The 23262-nt window shown below is 45.0% G+C and overlaps 1 pseudogene; it reads left to right on the top strand.

Moving 5' to 3' along the window:
• The window catches only part of LOC112240119, a 68419-nt pseudogene that overhangs the window by 24792 nt on the left and 20365 nt on the right, over positions 1–23262 (top strand).

Genomic DNA, 23262 nt, shown 5'->3' with positions numbered 1-23262 from the left:
TAATGGGAGATGTGCTGTGAATTGATTCTCTGTCCCATAGATCTACAGTGGGGCAAAAAAGTATTTAGTCAGCCACCAATTGTGCAAGTTCTCCCACGTAAAAAGATGAGAGGCCTGTAAATTTTCATCATAGGTACACTTCAACTATGACAGACAAAATGAGAGAAAAAAAATCCAGAAAATCACATTGTAGGATTTTTAATGAATTTATTTGCAAATTGTCAGAGGCTGTATCCTCACTGCATTATAACCCTTATAGCCGTTGTTGTTCCAGGTCCTGTATAGTAACTTTTTAGGATAGATTTAGCCTTTTGGCTCGTTTTTAAACATCACATGAGTAAAGGAGGGAGCCCAGGCCCTATAGATTAAATGACCTAAATAGGCTACTCTGAGAGAATGTTCAACTCTGCCCTTGGCTTTGTCCCCCCCCCCCGCCCCCCCAGACAGAGGTCTAATGTTGTGTATTGAGGAGATGTTAATGAGCTCTAATGGGAGACGTGCTGTGCTGTGAGTAGATTCTCTGTCCCATAGATATAGAATGACTAGAATGGGGATTATTCCAATTCCAGGAAACTTGTTTTGGTGGGTGGAGCTGACCAGCGGCCATATTGGGTGTACCTTGGCCGTGAGTGTGTGTCCCCCAGACAGAGGTCTAATGTTGTGTATTGAGCTGACCGGAGGCCATATTGGGTGTACCTCGGCCGTGAGTGTGTGTGTGTGTGTCCCAGACAGAGGTCTAATGTTGTGTATTGAGCTGACCAGCGGCCATATTGGGTGTACCTCGGCCGTGAGTGTGTGTGTCCCCCAGACAGAGGTCTAATGTTGTGTATTGAGCTGACCGGAGGCCATATTGGGTGTATCTCGGCCGTGAGTGTGTGTGCCCCCCAGACAGGTCTAACGTTGTGTATGAAGCTGACCGGCGGCCATATTGGGTGTACCTCGGCCGTGAGTGTTCCAGTCACATGACTGTGGTCCGAGGGCTTTCTCCCTTCATTTCTAAAAACTAGTTGTGTCTATGGTGACGAGTGTCTTTCTTGACCTCACCTGGACACTTTCTCTGATAATCCTTTTATGACATTAGAGACACTACTGCAATCCTAAGATGCTTCATATCTCTACTGGGGAAAGTGTCCACGCCGCCCAGCGGTTTGTTAACAACACTGGGAGACATTTCGAAAGAATGGATGTTTTGAAGTTTATTTTATTCATTACGAGCAGCACAGTGTTGCCCCACATTGAATTAGGCCCCAACTAAACCCAACAGGTGCCTTTTTTTCTTCTTAACTGACTTGCCTAGTTTAATAAAAAATAAAAATATCTGGCCTTTTATCAGTAAATGGATTGAATAAAACATGTTTTTTTAATCCAGGTTTTACCCCCCAGTCGCAGCAAAGCGATTTGATGCCATTCAAAAAGATGTCTAGTCAGACACTGTGTGGATGGTGTCTAGTCGTCAGACACTGTGTGGATGGTGTCTAGTCGTCAGACACTGTGCGGATGGTGTCTAGTCGTCAGACACTGTGCGGATGGTGTCTAGTCGTCAGACACCGTGCGGATGGTGTCTGGTCGTCAGACACCGTGCGGATGGTGTCTGGTCGTCAGACACCGTGCGGATGGTGTCTGGTCGTCAGACACTGTGCGGATGGCGTCTGGTCGTCAGACACTGTGCGGATGGCGTCTGGTCGTCAGACACTGTGCGGATGGCGTCTGGTCGTCAGCCACTGTGCGGATGGCGTCCGGTCGTCAGACACTGTGCGGATGGCGTCCGTTCGTCAGACACTGTGCGGATGGCGTCCGTTCGTCAGACACTGTGCGGATGGCGTCCGGTCGTCAGACACTGTGCGGACGGCGTCCGGTCGTCAGACACTGTGCGGACGGCGTCCGGTCGTCAGACACTGTGCGGACGGCGTCCGGTCGTCAGACACTGTGCGGACGGGCGTCCGGTCGACACTGTGCGGACGGGCGTCCGGTCGTGACACTGTGCGGACGGCGTCCGGTCGCCAGACACTGTGCGGACGGCGTCCGGGTCGGTGACACTGTGCGGACGGCGTCCGGTCGTCAGACACTGTGCGGACGGCGTCCGGTCGTCAGACACTGTGCGGACGGCGTCCGGTCGTCAGACACTGTGCGGACGGGCGTCCGGTCGTCCAGACACTGTGCGGACGGCGCCGGTCGTCCAGACACTGTGCGGACGGCGTCCGGTCGTCAGACACTGTGCGGACGGCGTCCGGTCGTCAGACACTGTGCGGACGGCGTCCGGTCGTCAGACACTGTGCGGACGGCGTCCGGTCGTCAGACACTGTGCGGACGGCGTCCGGTCGTCAGACACTGTGCGGACGGCGTCCGGTCGTCAGACACTGTGCGGACGGCGTCCGGTCGTCAGACACTGTGCGGACGGCGTCCGGTCGTCAGACACTGTGCGGACGGCGTCCGGTCGTCAGACACTGTGCGGACGGCGTCCGGTCGTCAGACACTGTGCGGACGGCGTCCGGTCGTCAGACACTGTGCGGACGGCGTCCGGTCGTCAGACACTGTGCGGACGGTGCTGTCTGGTTTAGAGCTGGTATGTAGTCTGTCTTCTGAAAGACAGTGTCGTGGGAACTGAAAGGTGTTTTTATGGAGGAAAAGATGCTCAGCCTGTAAAATGGGGCCAACTATTCCTGGTTTAGACTACATCGATTCAATAGATCAGAAGCACAAAGGCTCAACCTAATCAAACGACAACCACCATGAATGAATTGAGTCAAGCATTATATGGTAAACCAGTATATCAGATACAATAGGTTGCAGTTAGACAAGTCTACAGAAAACCATGAGGTAAGGTTATTAAATAACTCAGATGTTATTGTAGTTAGATCATACAGAACACCATGAGGTAAGGTTATTAAATAACTCAGATGTTATTGTAGTTAGATCATACAGAACACCATGAGGTAAGGTTATTAAATAACTCAGATGTTATTGTAGTTAGATCATACAGAACACCATGAGGTAAGGTTATTAAATAACTCAGATGTTATTGTAGTTAGATCATACAGAACACCATGAGGTAAGGTTATTAAATAACTCAGATGTTATTGTAGTTAGATCATACAGAACACCATGAGGTAAGGTTATTAAATAACTCAGATGTTATTGTTGTTACCTCATGGTATTCTGTATGATCTAAGGTTGTTAAATAACTCAGATGTTATTGTTGTTACCTCATGGTATTCTGTATGATCTAAGGTTGTTAAATAACTCAGATGATATTATTGCATCCTCTTGACTTCCCATTGACTTGAGGATCTTGTTGTTTTTCAGGAAAACTGACATTGAAGATCCCTTGGAAGAACTTGTACAATGATGCTGTAGTTGCAACGTTAGATGGTCTCTATCTGCTGGTGGTTCCTGGAGCAAGTAAGGAACCGTTTATACCCTCTATCTTTGTGTTCTATGGCTCTAAATGATTCTAAATGGGTTCCAAATGATTCTAAATGATTCCAAATGAATCTAACAGATTCTAAATGAATCTATAAGATTCCAAATGATTCCAAATGATACCAAACGATTCTAAAGGATTCCAAATGAGTCTACATTTTTCCAAATGATTTAGTGTTGGCCTACATCTAGCCCTTACATGCCAGTGTCATGAATTGATTCATAACAACACTCTTTGAGATTTGTGACACTTGATTATAAGACTTGTGACACTGTAATACTGTCCTGTAGACTGCTATGCCACTAAATACTGTCATGATGACTGTTATGCCACTGTAATAATGTCCTGTACTATAATGAGTTACAGTGGCCACCAGACATCAAAGCTCTTTAGGAAGATATATTTCAATGGCGCTATCTGTGTTTCAGCTGTGTCTCAGTTACGTACATGTCCATACAATGGTAAGAGGATCCTGCAGTCTGGGTTCAGGGTGGTGAACTGAGACCAATCAAGTCTCTCTCTGGACTCTGTGAATGTCCTCTTTCTCCTTTGTTTAACACTGGGTTCCCCAACTCCTGTCCTAGAGAGAGTCTGGGTGTGCAGGCTTTCATTCCAGCCCTGCAGTAACACAACTGAATCAGCGAATCTGAAATACCTTCATTTGATTTATTTAAATCCAATGTCTTAGTGAGGGGCTGGAATAAAAGCCTCCACGACCAGTATCTCCCCAGAACCAGACTATACCACTAGTCGTTTCAGCTTGATGATTCAACACTGGTACTGTAGTAGTGTAGTATTAGAATGGTTTGTATTGTGGGTTTTATTCTGGAATCTTCTGAGCTTCTCCAGACTTTTTTTTGGGGACCTGTTTTCGATGGCAAGGTTTTGTCTTGAGAACACATGAATAGTTAAGTCCGATACTAACACAATGACAGTTATACGGTACCTGTATATCCGCTTTAAGTCTTTATCTGTCCCAGTGTTTTACATCCTTGGTTGGTTATGGGGTCTATACCTCCATTAACCACCAGCTCCAATCTACTAACAGACAGATAGTGTTTTATATCCTTGGTTGGTTATGGGGTCTATACTTCCATTAACCACCAGCTCCAATCTACTAACAGGTGTTTTATATCCTTGGTTGGTTATGGGGTCTATACCTCCATTAAACACCAGCTCCAATCTACTAACAGACAGATAGTGTTTTATATCCTTGGTTGGTTATGGGGTCTATACTTCCATTAAACACCAGCTCCAATCTACTAACAGGTGTTTTATATCCTTGGTTGGTTATGGGGTCTATACCTCCCTTAAACACCAGCTCCAATCTACTAACAGACAGATAGTGTTTTATATCCTTGGTTGGTTATGGGGTCTATACTTCCATTAAACACCAGCTCCAATCTACTAACAGGTGTTTTATATCCTTGGTTGGTTATGGGGTCTATACTTCCATTAAACACCAGCTCCAATCTACTAACAGACAGATAGTGTTTTACATCCTTGGTTGGTTATGGGGTCTATCCTTGGTGTTTTACATCCTTGGTTATGGGGTCTATACTTCCATTAAACACCAGCTCCAATCTACTAACAGACAGATAGTGTTTTATATCATTGGTTGGTTATGGGGTCTATACCTCCATTAAACACCAGCTCCAATCTACTAACAGACAGATAGTGTTTTATATCCTTGGTTGGTTATGGGGTCTATACTTCCATTAAACACCAGCTCCAATCTACTAACAGGTGTTTTATATCCTTGGTTGGTTATGGGGTCTATACCTCCCTTAAACACCAACTCCAATCTACTAACAGACAGATAGTGTTTTATATCCTTGGTTGGTTATGGGGTCTATACTTCCATTAAACACCAGCTCCAATCTACTAACAGACAGATAGTGTTTTATCATCCTTATGGGTCTATACTTCCATTAAACACAAGCTCCAATCTACTAACAGGTTTTTAAATGTCATGGTTTTTAATAATCCGGACGTTTCCATGAATCAACAGATAGTGTTATTCATCCTATGGGTCTATATTTGTTGAATGGAAGTTCCAGTGTCATTCTGCAAGTTTTAAAAATGTCATGTTTTTAATAATCCGATTCTTTAATAAGAAGGTTATTCAGATATCATTTGTTGAATGGAAGTTCCAGTGTCATTTCACATTCAATTGCAACATTTACATAAGATTCTTTAATAAGACGATGTATTGCCCAGCCCGTCATCCTGTACTGTGTGTTTTTAGATTCTTTAATAAGACGATGTACTGCCCAGCCCGTCATCCTGTACTGTGTGTTTTTAGATTCTTTAATAAGACGAGTTATGGCCCAGCCCTTCATCCTGTACTGTGTGTTTTAGATTCTTTAATAAGACGAGTTATGGCCCAGCCCTTCATCCTGTACTGTGTGTTTTAGATTCTTTAATAAGACGATGTACTGCCCAGCCCGTCATCCTGTACTGTGTGTTTTAGATTCTTTAATAAGACGATGTATTGCCCAGCCCGTCATCCTGTACTGTGTGTGATTATTAATCTGTTTGGCTGACACAGCCAGGAAAAACACCTCTGCTGCTAGGCAACCACTGGACACAAAGACCTTGAGTTATCCATGGACACGAACACGGTCCTGAAGGCAGTCGGGCTCCTTCATAACACTAGGAGAGAGGGACTGTTTCAATATTCATAACACTATGGGAGAGGGAGGGAGGGACTGTTTCAATATTCCTACTATTCATAACGCTATTCTCCTTGTGGTGGGGGGGGGTGGGGTTCCTTTACTGTGTAATTGGTGCAGAAGGCCTATAGATGGTCAAGCAGTAAGCAAACATATATTAATGTTGTGATTAGCATACAGACTCAGCAGTGGTGTCTTTGAGGCTGTACACCGTACACTCCTTAATCCCCACAATGCATTTCAAAGTAGTGTAGTGGAGGTAAACACTGGGTCAATTAATACGGCTGATGGAACAAATCAGAATGTTTTGGTTTAAAATGCTGGGATCATGACTGGGTTTATCAACAACTATCATGGGTTGTTAATATGACTGGGATTATCAACAACTATCATGGGTTGTTAATATGACTGGGATTATCAACTACTATCATGGGTTGTTAATATGACTGGGATTATCAACTATCATGGGTTGTTAATATGACTGGGATTATCAACAACTATCATGGGTTAATATGACTGGGATTATCAACTACTATCATGGGTTGTTAATATGACTGGGATTATCAACAACTATCATGGGTTGTTAATATGACTGGGATTATCAACTACTATCATGGGTTGTTAATATGACTGGGGTTATCAACTACTATCATGGGTTGTTAATATGACTGGGGTTATCAACTACTATCATGGGTTGTTAATATGACTGGGGTTATCAACTACTATCATGGGTTGTTTATCAACTATGACTGGGGACTTATCAACTACTATCATGGGTTGTTAATATGACTGGGATTATCAACTACTATCATGGGTTGTTAATATGACAACTGGGACTGGGGTTATCAACTACTATCATGGGTTGTTAATATGACTGGGATTATCAACTACTATCATGGGTTGTTAATATGACTGGGGTTATCAACTACTATCATGGGTTGTTAATATGACTGGGATTATCAACTACTATCATGGGTTGTTAATATGACTGGGATTATCAACTACTATCATGGGTTGTTAATATGACTGGGATTATCAACTACTATCATGGGTTGTTAATATGACTGGGATTATCAACTACTATCATGGGTTGTTAATATGACTGGGGTTATCAACTACTATCATGGGTTGTTAATATGACTGGGATTATCAACAACTATCATGGGTTGTTAATATGACTGGGGTTATCAACTACTATCATGGGTTGTTAATATGACTGGGATTATCAACTACTATCATGGGTTGTTAATATGACTGGGATTATCAACAACTATCATGGGTTGTTAATATGACTGAGATTATCAACTATCATGGGTTGTTAATATGACTGAGATTATCAACTACTATCATGGGATGCTAATATGACTTGGATTGTGCCTTTTGTTTCTTGACAATGAAAGAAAGTTGATATAAAAACCAACAGAACTGTGTGTATCCACTATGAAACCATGTTGTCTTGTTCTATCAACAGTTCTATGTGTATCCACTATGAAACCATGTTGTCTTGTTCTATCAACAGTTCTATGTGTATCCACTATGAAACCATGTTGTCTTGTTCTATCAACAGTTCTATGTGTATCCACTATGAAACCATGTTGTCTTGTTCTATCAACAGTTCTATGTGTATCCACTATGAAACCATGTTGTCTTGTTCTATCAATAGTTCTTTGTGTATCCACTATGAAACCATGTTGTCTTGTTCTATCAACAGTTCTGTGTATCCACTATGAAACCATGTTGTCTTGTTCTGTGTGTATCCACTATGTAACCATGTTGTCTTGTTCTGTGTGTATCCACCATGTTGTCTTGTTCTATGTAACCATGTTGTCTTGTTCTTGTCCACTCCCATGTTGTCTTGTTCTATGTGTAAACCATGTTGTCTTGTTCTATATGTATCCACTATGAAACCATGTTGTCTTGTTCTATCAACAGTTCTATGTGTATCCACTATGAAACCATGTTGTCTTGTTCTATTTGTATCCACTATGTAACCATGTTGTCTTGTTCTGTGTGTATCCACTATGTAACCATGTTGTCTTGTTCTATGTGTATCCACTATGTAACCATGTTGTCTTGTTCTATCAACAGTTCTATGTGTATCCACTATGTAACCATGTTGTCTTGTTCTATTTGTATCCACTATGTAACCATGTTGTCTTGTTCTGTGTGTATCCACTATGAAACCATGTTGTCTTGTTCTATTTGTATCCACTATGTAACCATGTTGTCTTGTTCTGTGTGTATCCACTATGTAACCATGTTGTCTTGTTCTATTTGTATCCACTATGTAACCATGTTGTCTTGTTCTGTGTGTATCCACTATGTAACCATGTTGTCTTGTTCTATGTGTATCCACTATGAAACCATGTTGTCTTGTTCTATGTGTATCCACTATGAAACCATGTTGTCTTGTTCTATATGTATCCACTTTGAAACCATGTTGTCTTGTTCTGTGTGTATCCACTTTGAAACCATGTTGTCTTGTTCTATATGTATCCACTATGAAACCATGTTGTCTTGTTCTATTTGTATCCACTATGTAACCATGTTGTCTTGTTCTGTGTGTATCCACTATGAAACCATGTTGTCTTGTTCTATGTGTATCCACTATGAAACCATGTTGTCTTGTTCTATGTGTATCCACTATGTAACCATGTTGTCTTGTTCTATGTGTATCCACTATGAAAACATGTTGTCTTGTTCTGTTTGTATCCACTATGTAACCATGTTGTCTTGTTCTATGTGTATCCACTATGAAACCATGTTGTCTTGTTCTGTGTGTATCCACTATGAAACCATGTTGTCTTGTTCTGTGTGTATCCACTATGAAACCATGTCTTGTTCTGTTTGTATCCACTATGTTGTTGTCTTGTTCTGTGTGTATCCACTATGAAACCATGTTGTCTTGTTCTGTGTGTATCCACTATGAAACCATGTTGTCTTGTTCTGTGTGTATCCACTATGTAACCATGTTGTCTTGTTCTATGTGTATCCACTATGAAACCATGTTGTCTTGTTCTATGTGTATCCACTATGTAACCATGTTGTCTTGTTTTGTGTGTATCCACTATGAAACCATGTCTTGTTCTGTTTGTATCCACTATGTATCTTGTTCACTATGAAACCATGTTGTCTTGTTCTGTGTGTATCCACTATAAAACCATGTTGTCTTGTTCTGTGTGTATCCACTATGAAACCATGTTGTCTTGTTCAAAGTGTATCCACTATGTAACCATGTCTTGTTCTGTGTGTATCCACTATGAAACCATGTTGTCTTGTTCTGTGTGTATTCACTATGAAACCATGTTGTCTTGTTCTGTGTGTATCCACTATGAAACCATGTTGTCTTGTTCTGTGTGTATCCACTATGAAACCATGTTGTCTTGTTCAAAGTGATTTGAGTACCAAACATCACCAGAAGCTCTGAATATTGTAATTCCAACACCCGTTGTGTTTATTAACTATGTCCCGTGGTGTGTTGTGTCAAAGCGATAAAGTATGACGCCGCGAAGGAGGAGCGTTACCAGCAGGAGGCCAAGCAGAAGGAGCTGCAGCGCATTGAGGAGGCGCTACTGATGGCTGCTCGCAGAGGTGAGGAGGCGGGAGTTAAACTAGTGTACTGACATCACAGAGGTGAGGAGTTAAACTAGTAGACTGACATCACAGAGGTGAGGAGTTAAACTAGTGGACTGACATCACAGGGGTGAGGAGTTAAACTAGTGGACTGACATCACAGAGGTGAGGAGACAGGAGTTAAACTAGTAGACTGACATCACAGAGGTGAGGAGTTAAACTAGTGGACTGACATCACAGAGGTGAGGAGTTAAACTAGTGGACTGACATCACAGGGGTGAGGAGTTAAACTAGTGGACTGACATCACAGAGGTGAGGAGACAGGAGTTAAACTAGTGGACTGACATCACAGAGGTGAGGAGACAGGAGTTAAACTAGTAGACTGACATCACAGAGGTGAGGAGTTAAACTAGTGGACTGACATCACAGAGGTGAGGAGACGGGAGTTAAACTAGTAGACTGACATCACAGAGGTGAGGAGACGGGAGTTAAACTAGTGGACTGACATCACAGGGGTGAGGAGTTAAACTAGTGGACTGATATCACAGTGTGACAGTCTGATTTTAATCTGACCACTACTCTCTCTCTCTACCTTGTCCTGCTGATGGTTTATTTAATCTGACCACTACTCTCTCTCTCTACCTTGTGCTGCTGATGGTTTATTTAATCTGACCACTACTCTCTCTCTCTACCTTGTCCTGCTGATGGTTTATTTAATCTGACCACTACTCTCTCTCTCTGGTTTACCTTGTGCTGCTGATGGTGTATTTAATCTGACCACTACTCTCTCTCTCTACCTTGTGCTGCTGATGGTTTATTTAATCTGACCACTACTCTCTCTCTCTACCTTGTCCTGCTGATGGTTTATTTAATCTGACCACTACTCTCTCTCTCTACCTTGTCCTGCTGATGGTGTATTTAATCTGACCACTACTCTCTCTCTCTACCTTGTGCTGCTGATGGTTTATTTAATCTGACCACTACTCTCTCTCTCTACCTTGTGCTGCTGATGGTTTATTTAATCTGACCACTACTCTCTCTCTCTACCTTGTCCTGCTGATGGTTTATTTAATCTGACCACTACTCTCTCTCTCTACCTTGTGCTGCTGATGGTGTCTTTAATCTGACTACTACTCTCTCTCTCTACCTTGTGCTGCTGATGGTTTATTTAATCTGACTACTACTCTCTCTCTCTACCTTGTCCTGCTGATGGTGTATTTAATCTGACCACTACTCTCTCTCTCTACCTTGTGCTGCTGATGGTGTATTTAATCTGACCACTACTCTCTCTCTCTACCTTGTGCTGCTCACCTCACGGGACATGTAGACTCTCAGACGGGAGAGCTGCTGTTTAATCTGGAAAGTGTTGTGTATAAGGAGCCTCAGCATGGTAGGTTCTGTTCTGTTCTGGTCCAGTCAGGCATTAGGTTCTGTTCTGGTCCAGTCAGGCATTAGGTTCTGTTCTGTTCTGTTCTGGTCCAGTCAGGCATTAGGTTCTGTTCTGTTCTGGTCCAGTCAGGCATTAGGTTCTGTTCTGTTCTGTGGTGGTCCAGTCAGGCATTAGGTTCTGTTCTGTTCTGTGTGGTTCAGTCAGGCATTAGGTTCTGTTCTGTTCTGTGGTGGTTCCAGTCAGGCATTAGGTTCTGTTCTGTGTGTGGTCCAGTCAGGCATTAGGTTCTGTTCTGTTCTGTGGTGGTTCAGTCAGGCATTAGGTTCTGTTCTGTTCTGTGGTGGTCCAGTCAGGCATTAGGTTCTGTTCTGTCTGTTCTGTTCTGGTGGTCCAGTCAGGCATTAGGTTCTGTTCTGTTCTGTGGTGGTCCAGTCAGGCATTAGGTTCTGTTCTGTTCTGTGGTGGTCCAGTCAGGCATTAGGTTCTGTAATGTAGTGGACCAGTCAGGCATTAGGTTCTGTTCTATAATGTAGTGGACCAGCTAGGCATTAGGTTCTGTTCAGTAGTGTAGTGGTCCAGTCAGGCATTAGGTTCTGTTCTGTAGTGTAGTGGACCAGTCAGGCATTAGGTTCTGTTCTATAGTGTAGTGGACCAGTCAGGCATTAGGTTCTGTTCTATAATGTAGTGGACCAGTCAGGCATTAGGTTCTGTTCTATAATGTAGTGGACCAGTCAGGCATTAGGTTCTGTTCCAGTCAGGCAGGTTCTGTAGTGGACCAGTCAGGCATTAGGTTCTGTTCTATAATGTAGTGGACCAGTCAGGCATTAGGTTCTATAATGTAGTGGACCAGTCAGGCATTAGGTTCTGTTCTATAATGTAGTGGACCAGTCAGGCATTAGGTTCTGTTCTGTAGTGGACCAGTCAGGCATTAGGTTCTGTTCTATAATGTGGACCAGTCAGGCATTAGGTTCTGTTCTGTAGTGGACCAGTCAGGCATTAGGTTCTGTTCTGTAGTGGACCAGTCAGGCATTAGGTTCTGTTCTGTAATGGACCAGTCAGGCATTAGGTTCTGTTCTGTGGTGGACCAGTCAGGCATTAGGTTCTGTTCTGTACTGTAGTGGACCAGTCGGGCATTAGGTTCTGTTCTATAATGTAGTAGACCAGCTAGGCATTAGGTTCTGTTCTATAATGTAGTGGACCAGTCAGGCATTAGGTTCTGTTCTATAATGTAGTGGACCAGCCAGGCATTAGGTTCTGTTCTGTAGTGGACCAGTCAGGCATTAGGTTCTGTTCTGTTCTGTAGTGGATCAGTCAGGCATTAGGTTCTGTTCTGTAGTGGACCAGCCAGGCATTAGGTTCTGTTCTGTTTCTTTAGTGGACCAGTCAGGCAACCTGCTCTGATGTCTGGTTGTCACTGTTGTTACCTTTGTCTTCAACCCATTCTGCATGCTCTGATGTCTGGTTGTCACTGTTGTTCTCTTTGTCTTCAACCCATTCTGCATGCTCTGATCACCAGGTTGTCACTGTTGTTTTCTTTGTCTTCAACCCATTCTGCATGCTCTGATGTCTGGTTGTCACTGTTGTTCTCTTAATGTCACCACTTCTGTGCTCTGTTTGTCACTGTTGTTATCTTTGTCTTCAACCCATTCTGCATGCTCTGATCACCAGGTTGTCACTGTTGTTCTTTGTCTTCAACCCATTCTGCATGCTCTGATCACTTTGTCACTGTTGTTCCCTTTGTCTTCAACCCATTCTGCATGCTCTGATCACCAGGTTGTCACTGTTGTTCCCTTTGTCTTCAACCCATTCTGCATGCTCTGATCACCAGGTTGTCACTGTTGTTCCCTTTGTCTTCAACCCATTCTGCATGCTCTGATCACCAGGTTGTCACTGTTGTCACCCATTCTGTGCTGATTTGTCACTGTTGTTCTTTGTCTTCAACCTATTCTGCATGCTCTGATCACCAGGTTGTCACTGTTGTTATCTTTGTCTTCAACCCATTCTGCATGCTCTGATCACCAGGTTGTCACTGTTGTTTTCTTTGTCTTCAACCTATTCTGCATGCTCTGATATCTGGTTGTCATGTCACTGTTGCACTAACAGCTCTTCCTCTGTTAATGCTGCGTTAATCATCAAGGCTTTAAGATTAAAAAACACAAAAAAGGCTTTAAGAGTCTAAAGTCTTTAAAACGCCGTGAAAACAAACAAGGTGGGTACGTGTGTTGCGTGATTGTGATCGTCAATGTGATTGTGTTTTGTGACAGTAGTTTTGACCAAAAGACATTCTCTTAAATCTTCCAATGACTTGCGTGGATTTCAACCAGTACACATGATCAGCTGCCTGAGTAGCTTGTCCTGGTCATTATCAGCTACCTGAGTAGCTTGTTCTGGTCATTTCAGAAAAGCCTCAGAAAGATGAAAAGAAGGACACGTTTGCTGAGAAGCTGGCCACGCAAGTCATCAAGAACCTGCAAGTCAAGATCACCAGCATCCATATCAGATATGAGGACGATGTTAGTTTCTAGAGCTGGGGGACAATACTCCTCCTCTCACAGCTTCCTCTCTCTTTGTCTCCTTTCCTCACCTCTCCTATATCCTTTCCTCACCTCCTTTCATTGTCTTCTTTCCTCATCTTTCCTCATCTCCTTTCCTCACCTCTCTTTTTTCCTCCTCACCTCATATCCTTGTCTCCTTTCCTCAACTCCTCTCCTCACCTCCTCCTTGTCTCTTTTCCCTCATCTCATTTCCTCACCTCATCTCCTAGTCTCCTTTCCTCACCTCTTCTCTCCTTGTCTCGTTACCTCCCTCACTTACTCTTCTTGTCTGTTTTCGTCATCTCTCCTTGTCTCATTTCCTCACATCCTTTCTTAGTACTTCCTGTCTCCCAGTGCATTATGGGAAGTTGTGTGATTGTCTCTGTGGTTTGTGTGTTCCAGATATTAGACCCCCAGCAGCCCCTCTCTATGGGAGTCACCCTGGCTGAGCTGAGTCTACAGGTACACACACACACACTGGTTGACAAGATGTGACGAGTCTTTCTGATATCAGTCATTCTGCTCGTTCATTTTGTCTTGTGATTTTGTTTGTAGACGACCGATGAGAACTGGAAGTCGTGTATTCTGAACGAGGCAGCCAGGATCATCTACAAGGTAACACTGCCACTGTGGTAACGCAGTCTGTAGCTCATACAGCTCATTCATGGAAGGCCTGACATTTCAGGGCAAAGCTGTGCTGTATGTTGTTGATTTGTAACGTTGGGGTGACATTGTTGATATGACCCTTGCCCAGTTGACTTCCTGTCCTCTCTCTGTTGACTTCCTGTCCTCTCTCTGTTGACTTCCTGTCCTCTCTCTGTTTCCAGCTGGGCCGTTTGGAATGTCTGTGTGCCTACTGGAACGTCAACAGTCCCATCTTCTATAAAGGCTCCTGGGAAGAGATACTGGTAATGAACCTCTCCGTCTTTATCAGGAAGAGATAGTGGTAATGAACCTCTCCGTCTTTATCAGGAAGAGATAGTGGTAATGAACCTCTCCGTCTTTATCAGGAAGAGATAGTGGTAATGAACCTCTCCGTCTTTATCAGGAAGAGATAGTGGTAATGAACCTCTCCGTCTTTATCAGGAAGAGATAGTGGTAATGAACCTCTCCGTCTTTATCAGGAAGAGATAGTGGTAATGAACCTCTCCGTCTTTATCAGGAAGAGATAGTGGTAATGAACCTCTCCGTCTTTATCAGGAAGAGATAGTGGTAATGAACCTCTCCGTCTTTACTGCAGTTATCCTCCTTTATTCTATCCTTTTTTCAGTACGTTGTGTCACATGATACCTCACCATCCAATATATTTTATTGTTCGTTTATTCACATGGAAATGCATTTTGAAGTCTGTATACAAACACAATACACTATAATACATGCAGAACAGAAAACACTGGAAAGTTAGTACACAAGTCACACATTTTGTCTCCAGTGTGGTCTGATCATATTGTCTCCAGTGGGGTCTGATCATATTGTCTCCAGTGTGGTCTGATCATATTGTCTCCAGTGGGGTCTGATCATATTGTCTCCAGTGGGGCGTGGTCTGATCATATTGTCTCCAGTGGGGCGCGGTCTGATCATATTGTCTCCAGTGGGGTCTGATCATATTGTCTCCAGTGGGGCGTGGTCTGATCATATTGTCTCCAGTGGGGCGCGGTCTGATCATATTGTCTCCAGTGGGGCGCGGTCTGATCATATTGTCTCCAGTGGGGCGCGGTCTGATCATATTGTCTCCAGTGGGGCGCGGTCTGATCATATTGTCTCCAGTGGGGCGCGGTCTGATCATATTGTCTCCAGTGGGGCGCGGTCTGATCATATTGTCTCCAGTGGGGTCTGATCATATTGTCTCCAGTGGGGTCTGATCATATTGTCTCCAGTGGGGTCTGATCATATTGTCTCCAGTGGGGTCTGATCATATTGTCTCCAGTGGGGCGTCTGATCATATTGTCTCCAGTGGGGCGCGGTCTGATCATATTGTCTCCAGTGGGGCGGGTCTGATCATATTGTCTCCAGTGGGGTCTGATCATATTGTCTCCAGTGGGGCGGTCTGATCATATTGTCTCCAGTGGGGCGCGGTCTGATCATATTGTCTCCAGTGGGGCGCGGTCTGATCATATTGTCTCCAGTGGGGCGCGGTCTGATCATATTGTCTCCAGTGGGGCGCGGTCTGATCATATTGTCTCCAGTGGGGCGCGGTCTGATCATATTGTCTCCAGTGGGGCGCGGTCTGATCATATTGTCTCCAGTGGGGCGCGGTCTGATCATATTGTCTCCAGTGGGGCGCGGTCTGATCATATTGTCTCCAGTGGGGCGCGGTCTGATCATATTGTCTCCAGTGGGGCGCGGTCTGATCATATTGTCTCCAGTGGGGCGCGGTCTGATCATATTGTCTCCAGTGGGGCGCGGTCTGATCATATTGTCTCCAGTGGGGCGCGGTCTGATCATATTGTCTCCAGTGGGGCGCGGTCTGATCATATTGTCTCCAGTGGGGCGCGGTCTGATCATATTGTCTCCAGTGGGGCGCGGTCTGATCATATTGTCTCCAGTGGGGGCGGTCTGATCATATTGTCTCCAGTGGGGCGCGGTCTGATCATATTGTCTCCAGTGGGGCGCGGTCTGATCATATTGTCTCCAGTGGGGCGCGGTCTGATCATATTGTCTCCAGTGGGGCGCGGTCTGATCATATTGTCTCCAGTGGGGCGCGGTCTGATCATATTGTCTCCAGTGGGGCGCGGTCTGATCATATTGTCTCCAGTGGGGCGCGGTCTGATCATATTGTCTCCAGTGGGGCGGGTCTGGTCATATTGTCTCCAGTGGGGCGCGGTCTGATCATATTGTCTCCAGTGGGGGGCGGTCTGGTCATATTGTCTCCAGTGGGGCGCGGTCTGATCATATTGTCTCCAGTGGGGCGCGGTCTGTGGGGCGCGGTCTATCATATTGTCTCCAGTGGGGCGCGGTCTGATCATATTGTCTCCAGTGGGGATCATATTGTCTCCAGTGGGGCGCGGTCTGATCATATTGTCTCCAGTGGGGCGCGGTCTGATCATATTGTCTCCAGTGGGGCGGTCTGATCATATTGTCTCCAGTGGGCGCGGTCATATTGTCTCCAGTGGGGCGCGGTCTGATCATATTGTCTCCAGTGGGGCGCGGTCTGATCATATTGTCTCCAGTGGGGCGCGGTCTGATCATATTGTCTCCAGTGGGGCGCGGTCTGATCATATTGTCTCCAGTGGGGCGCGGTCTGATCATATTGTCTCCAGTGGGGCGCGGTCTGATCATATTGTCTCCAGTGGGGCGCGGTCTGATCATATTGTCTCCAGTGGGGCGCGGTCTGATCATATTGTCTCCAGTGGGGCGCGGTCTGATCATATTGTCTCCAGTGGGGCGCGGTCTGATCATATTGTCTCCAGTGGGGCGCGGTCTGATCATATTGTCTCCAGTGGGGCGCGGTCTGATCATATTGTCTCCAGTGGTGGGCGCGGTCTGATCATATTGTCTCCAGTGGGGCGGGGTCTGGTCATATTGTCTCCCAGTGGGGTGTGGTCTGGTCATATTGTCTCCAGTGGGGTGGGTCTGATCATATTGTCTCCAGTGGGGTGTGGTCATATTGTCTCCAGTGGGTCTGATCATACTGTCTCCAGTGGGGTCTGATCATATTGTCTCCAGTGGGGCGCGGTCTGATCATATTGTCTCCAGTGGGGTGTGGTCATATTGTCTCCAGTGGGGTGTGGTCATATTGTCTCCAGTGGGGTCTGATCATATAGTCTCCAGTGGGGTCTGATCATATTGTCTCCAGTGGGGTGTGGTCTGATCATATTGTCTCCAGTGTGGTGTGGTCATATTGTCTCCAGTGTGGTCTGATCATATTGAGGGAGGAGAGGTTAGAGAGGTTAACACTGTCAGTGTTGTTGTAGTTCCTCATACAGGGATCTATAATATAATGAGGGAGGAGAGGTTAACACTGTCAGTGTTGTTGTAGTACCTCATACAGGGATCTATAATATAATGAGGGAGGAGAGGTTAGAGAGGTTAACACTGTCAGTGTTGTTGTAGTACCTCATACAGGGATCTATAATATAATGAGGGAGGAGAGGTTAACACCATCAGTGTTGTTGTAGTACCTCATACAGGGATCTATAATATAATGAGGGAGGAGAGGTTAGAGAGGTTAACACTGTCAGTGTTGTTGTAGTACCTCATACAGGGATCTATAATATAATGAGGGGAGAGGGTTAACACTGTCAGTGTTGTCACCAGTACCTCATACAGGGATCTATAATATAATGAGGGAGGAGAGGTTAACACCATCAGTGTTGTTGTAGTACCTCATACAGGGATCTATAATATAATGAGGGGGAGAGGTTAGAGGTTAACACAGTCAGTGTTGTTGTAGTACCTCATACAGGGATCTATAATATAATGAGGGAGGAGGGTTAACACCATCAGTGTTGTTGTAGTTCCTCATACAGGGATCTATAATATAATGAGGGAGGAGAGGTTAGAGAGGTTAACACTGTCAGTGTTGTTGTAGTACCTCATACAGCGGATCTATAATATAATAGTACCTCATACAGGGATCTATAATATAATGAGGGAGGAGGGTTAACACCATCAGTGTTGTTGTAGTTCCTCATACAGGGATCTATAATATAATGAGGGAGGAGGGTTGAGGTGAACACCATCAGTGTTGTTGTAGTACCTCATACAGGGATCTATAATATAATGAGGGAGGAGAGGTTAGAGAGGTTAACACTGTCAGTGTTGTTGTAGTACCTCATACAGGGATCTATAATATAATGAGGGGAGAGAGGTTAACACTGTCAGTGTTGTCGTAGTACCTCATACAGGGATCTATAATATAATGAGGGAGGAGAGGTTAACACTGTCAGTGTTGTTGTAGTACCTCATACAGGGATCTATAATATAATGAGGGAGGAGAGGTTAACACCATCAGTGTTGTTGTAGTACCTCATACAGGGATCTATAATATAATGAGGGAGGAGAGGTTAACACCATCAGTGTTGTTATAGTACCTCATACAGGGATCTATAATATAATGAGGGAGGAGAGGTTAACACCATCAGTGTTGTTGTAGTACCTCATACAGGGATCTATAATATAATGAGGGAGGAGAGGTTAGAGAGGTTAACACTGTCAGTGTTGTTGTAGTACCTCATACAGGGATCTATAATATAATGAGGGGGAGAGGTTAACACTGTCAGTGTTGTTGTAGTACCTCATACAGGGATCTATAATATAATGAGGGAGGAGAGGTTAACACCATCAGTGTTGTTGTAGTACCTCATACAGGGATCTATAATATAATGAGGGAGGAGAGGTTAGAGAGGTTAACACCATCAGTGTTGTTGTAGTACCTCATACAGGGATCTATAATATAATGAGGGAGGAGAGGTTAGACAGGTTAACATGTCAGTGTTGTTGTAGTACCTCATACAGGGATCTATAATATAATGAGGGAGGAGAGGTTAACACTGTCAGTGTTGTTGTAGTACCTCATACAGGGATCTATAATATAATGAGGGAGGAGAGGTTAACACTGTCAGTGTTGTTGTAGTACCTCATACAGGGATCTATAATATAATGAGGGAGGAGAGGTTAACACCATCAGTGTTGTTGTAGTACCTCATACAGGGATCTATAATATAATGAGGGAGGAGAGGTTAAAGAGGTTAACACTGTCAGTGTTGTTGTAGTACCTCATACAGGGATCTATAATATAATGAGGGAGGAGAGGTTAACACCATCAGTGTTGTTGTAGTACCTCATACAGGGATCTATAATATAATGAGGGAGGAGAGGTTAACACTGTCAGTGTTGTTGTAGTACCTCATACAGGGATCTATAATATAATGAGGGAGGAGAGGTTAGAGAGGTTAACACTGTCAGTGTTGTTGTAGTACCTCATACAGGGATCTATAATATAATGAGGGAGGAGAGGTTAGAGAGGTTAACACTGTCAGTGTTGTTGTAGTACCTCATACAGGGATCTATAATATAATGAGGGAGGAGAGGTTAGAGGTTAACACTGTCAGTGTTGTTGTAGTACAGTGTTGTTGTAGTACCTCATACAGGGATCTATAATATAATGAGGAGGAGAGGTTAACACTGTCAGTGTTGTAGTACCTCATACAGGGATCTATAATATAATGAGGGAGGAGAGGTTAACACCATCAGTGTTGTTGTAGTACCTCATACAGGGATCTATAATATAATGAGGGAGGAGAGGTTAACACCATCAGTGTTGTTGTAGTACCTCATACAGGGATCTATAATATAATGAGGGAGGAGAGGTTAACACCATCGGTGTTGTTGTAGTACCTCATACAGGGATCTATAATACCTCTCCACTCTCCAAATGATGTTACAAAAGACAGCCTGCCGTACTGTTTCATCAGTATTTAAACTGAATCTCTAAATATCTTAGATACGCGTCTGGTTGTTCCTACAGATATTTCCATCTTAGATACTTTGTCATAATATAATAATATATGCCTTTTGGCATAAACTTTTTATCCAATGCGTTTTACAGTTTTACATACATAGGTTTTCCTTATGGGTGGTCCCGGGAATCGAACCCACACCCCTGGCGTTGCAAGCACGATGCTCTACCGACTGAGCTACAGAAGACCAGAGTCATGTCTGTGTGATTTCTAATCCCCTTCCTTGTCTTTGTGTCTGTCCAGGAAAAGCTGAAGGACGGCATCAGCACCAAGGAGCAAGAGATCAAAGACTACCAATATAGTATGTACCATGGGTAACACACACTACACACACCACACACTACACACACCACACACCACACACACACACACACACACACCACACCACACACACCACACCACACACACACACACAGACACTTTCTATTACAAAAAGACAGCGAAAGGTGTCCTTCCATCAATCCATTTTTTTTAATTAAAGTTTTCGTTTGACTCTCCATGGCAACCAGCCAGCCAATCCAGGAAAGGAAACCAATCGTCATGTTGGTTTTAAGTGTTGGATCCTTTTATCTTATCCTCTCTGTGAAACCTAGTACACATATACTGGCTGGGTGTATACTGGCTGGGTGTATACTGGCTGGGTGTATACTGGCTGGGTGTATACTGGCTGGGTGTATACTGGCTGGGTGTATACTGGCTGGGTGTATACTGGCTGGGTGTATACTGGCTGGGTGTATACTGGCTGGGTGTATACTGGCTTGGTGTATACTGACTGGGTGTATACTGGCTGGTGTATACTGACTGGCTGGGTGTATACTGGCTTGGTGTATACTGACTGGGTGTATACTGGCTTGGTGTATACTGACTGGCTGGGTGTATACTGGCTTGGTGTATACTGGCTGGGTGTATACTGGCTTGGTGTATACTGACTGGCTGGGTGTATACTGGCTGGGTGTATACTGGCTGGGTGTATACTGGCTGGGTGTATACTGGCTGGGTGTATACTGACTGGCTGTGTATACTGGCTGGGTGTATACTGGCTGGGTGTATACTGGGCTGGGTGTATACTGGCTGGGTGTATACTGGCTGGGTGTATACTGGCTGGGTGTATACTGGCTTGGTGTATACTGACTGGCTGGGTGTATACTGGCTGGGTGTATACTGGCTGGGTGTATACTGGCTGGGTGTATACTGACTGGCTGGGTGTATACTGACTGGCTGGGTGTATACTGACTGGCTGGGTGTATACTGACTGGTTGGGTGTATACTGACTGGCTGGGTGTATACTGACTGGCTGGGTGTATACTGACTGGCTGGGTGTATACTGGCTGGGTGTATACTGGCTGGGTGTATACTGGGCTGGGTGTATACTGACTGGCTGGGTGTATACTGACTGGCTGGGTGTATGACTGGCTGGGTGTATACTGGCTGGGTGTATACTGACTGGGTGTATACTGGCTCTGTGTATACTGGCTCTGTGTATACTGACTGGCTGGGTGTATACTGACTGGCTGGGTGTATACTGACTTGCTGGGTGTATACTGACTGGCTTGGTGTATACTGACTGGCTGGGTGTATACTGACTGGCTGTGTGTATACGGACTGGCTGGGTGTATACGGACTGGCTGGGTGTATACGGACTGGCTGGGTGTATACGGACTGGCTGGGTGTATACGGACTGGCTGGGTGTATACGGACTGGCTGGGTGTATACGGACTGGCTGGGTGTATACGGACTGGCTGGGTGTATACGGACTGGCTGGGTGTATACGGACTGGCTGGGTGTATACGGACTGGCTGGGTGTATACGGACTGGCTGAGTGTATACTGGCTGAGTGTATACTGACTGGGTGTATACTGACTGGGTGTATACTGGCTGAGTGTATACTGGCTGAGTGTATACTGGCTGAGTGTATACTGGCTGAGTGTATACTGGCTGAGGTGTATACTGGCTGAGTGTATACTGGCTGAGTGTATACTGGCTGAGTGTATACTGGCTGAGTGTATACTGGCTGAGTGTATACTGGCTGAGTGTATACTGGCTGGCTGTGTATACTGGCTGGGTGTATACTGGCTGGGTGTATACTGGCTGGCTGGGTGTATACTGGCTGGGTGGGTGTATACTGGCTGGGTGGGTGTATACTGGCTGGGTGGGTGTATACTGGCTGGCTGGGTGTATACTGACTGGCTGGGTGTATACTGACTGGCTGGGTGTATACTGACTGGCTGGGTGTATACTGACTGGCTGGGTGTATACTGACTGGCTGGGTGTATACTGACTGGCTGGGTGTATACTGACTGGCTGGGTGTATACTGACTGGCTGGGTGTATACTGGCTGGGTGTATACTGGGTGTATACTGGGCTGGGTGTATACTGACTGGCTGGGTGTATACTGACTTGGGGTGTATACTGACTGGCTTGGTGTATACTGACTGGCTGGGTGTATACTGACTGGCTGTGTGTATACGGACTGGCTGTGTATACGGACTGGCTGGGTGTATACGGACTGGCTGGGTGTATACGGACTGGCTGGGTGTATACGGACTGGCTGGTGTATACGGACTGGCTGGGTGTATACGGACTGGCTGGGTGTATACGGACTGGCTGGGTGTATACGGACTGGCTGGGTGTATACTGGCTGAGTGTGTACTGGCTGGGTGTATACTGGCTGGGTGTATACTGGCTGGTGTATACTGGCTGAGTGTATACTGGCTGAGTGTATACTGGCTGGGTGTATACTGGCTGGGTGTATACTGGCTGGGTGTATACTGACTGGGTGTATACTGACTGGGTGTATACTGATTGGGTGTATACTGATTGGGTGTATACTGGGGTGTATACTGGCTATACACTGGCTGGGTGTACACTGGGTATATACTGGCTGGGTGTACACTGGGTATGTACTGGCTGGGTGTATACTGGCTGGGTGTATACTGGCTGGGTGTATACTGGCTGGGTGTGGCTGGGTGTATACTGACTGGGTGTATACTGGCTGGGTGTATACTGACTGGGTGTATACTGGGGTGTATACTGGCTGGGTGTATACTGGCTGGGTGTATACTGTATACTGGCTGGGTGTATACTGGCTGGGTGTATACTGGCTTGTGTATACTGACTGGCTGGGTGTATACTGACTGGCTGGGTGTATACTGGCTGGGTGTATACTGGCTGGGTGTATACTGACTGGCTGGGTGTATACTGACTGGCT

This window comes from Oncorhynchus tshawytscha, unplaced genomic scaffold (assembly GCF_018296145.1).
Source record: "Oncorhynchus tshawytscha isolate Ot180627B unplaced genomic scaffold, Otsh_v2.0 Un_contig_721_pilon_pilon, whole genome shotgun sequence".
NCBI lineage: Eukaryota > Metazoa > Chordata > Actinopteri > Salmoniformes > Salmonidae > Oncorhynchus > Oncorhynchus tshawytscha.
The sequence above is the reverse complement of the archived record's forward strand: the minus strand, read 5'-3'. Positions and strand labels throughout refer to the sequence as shown.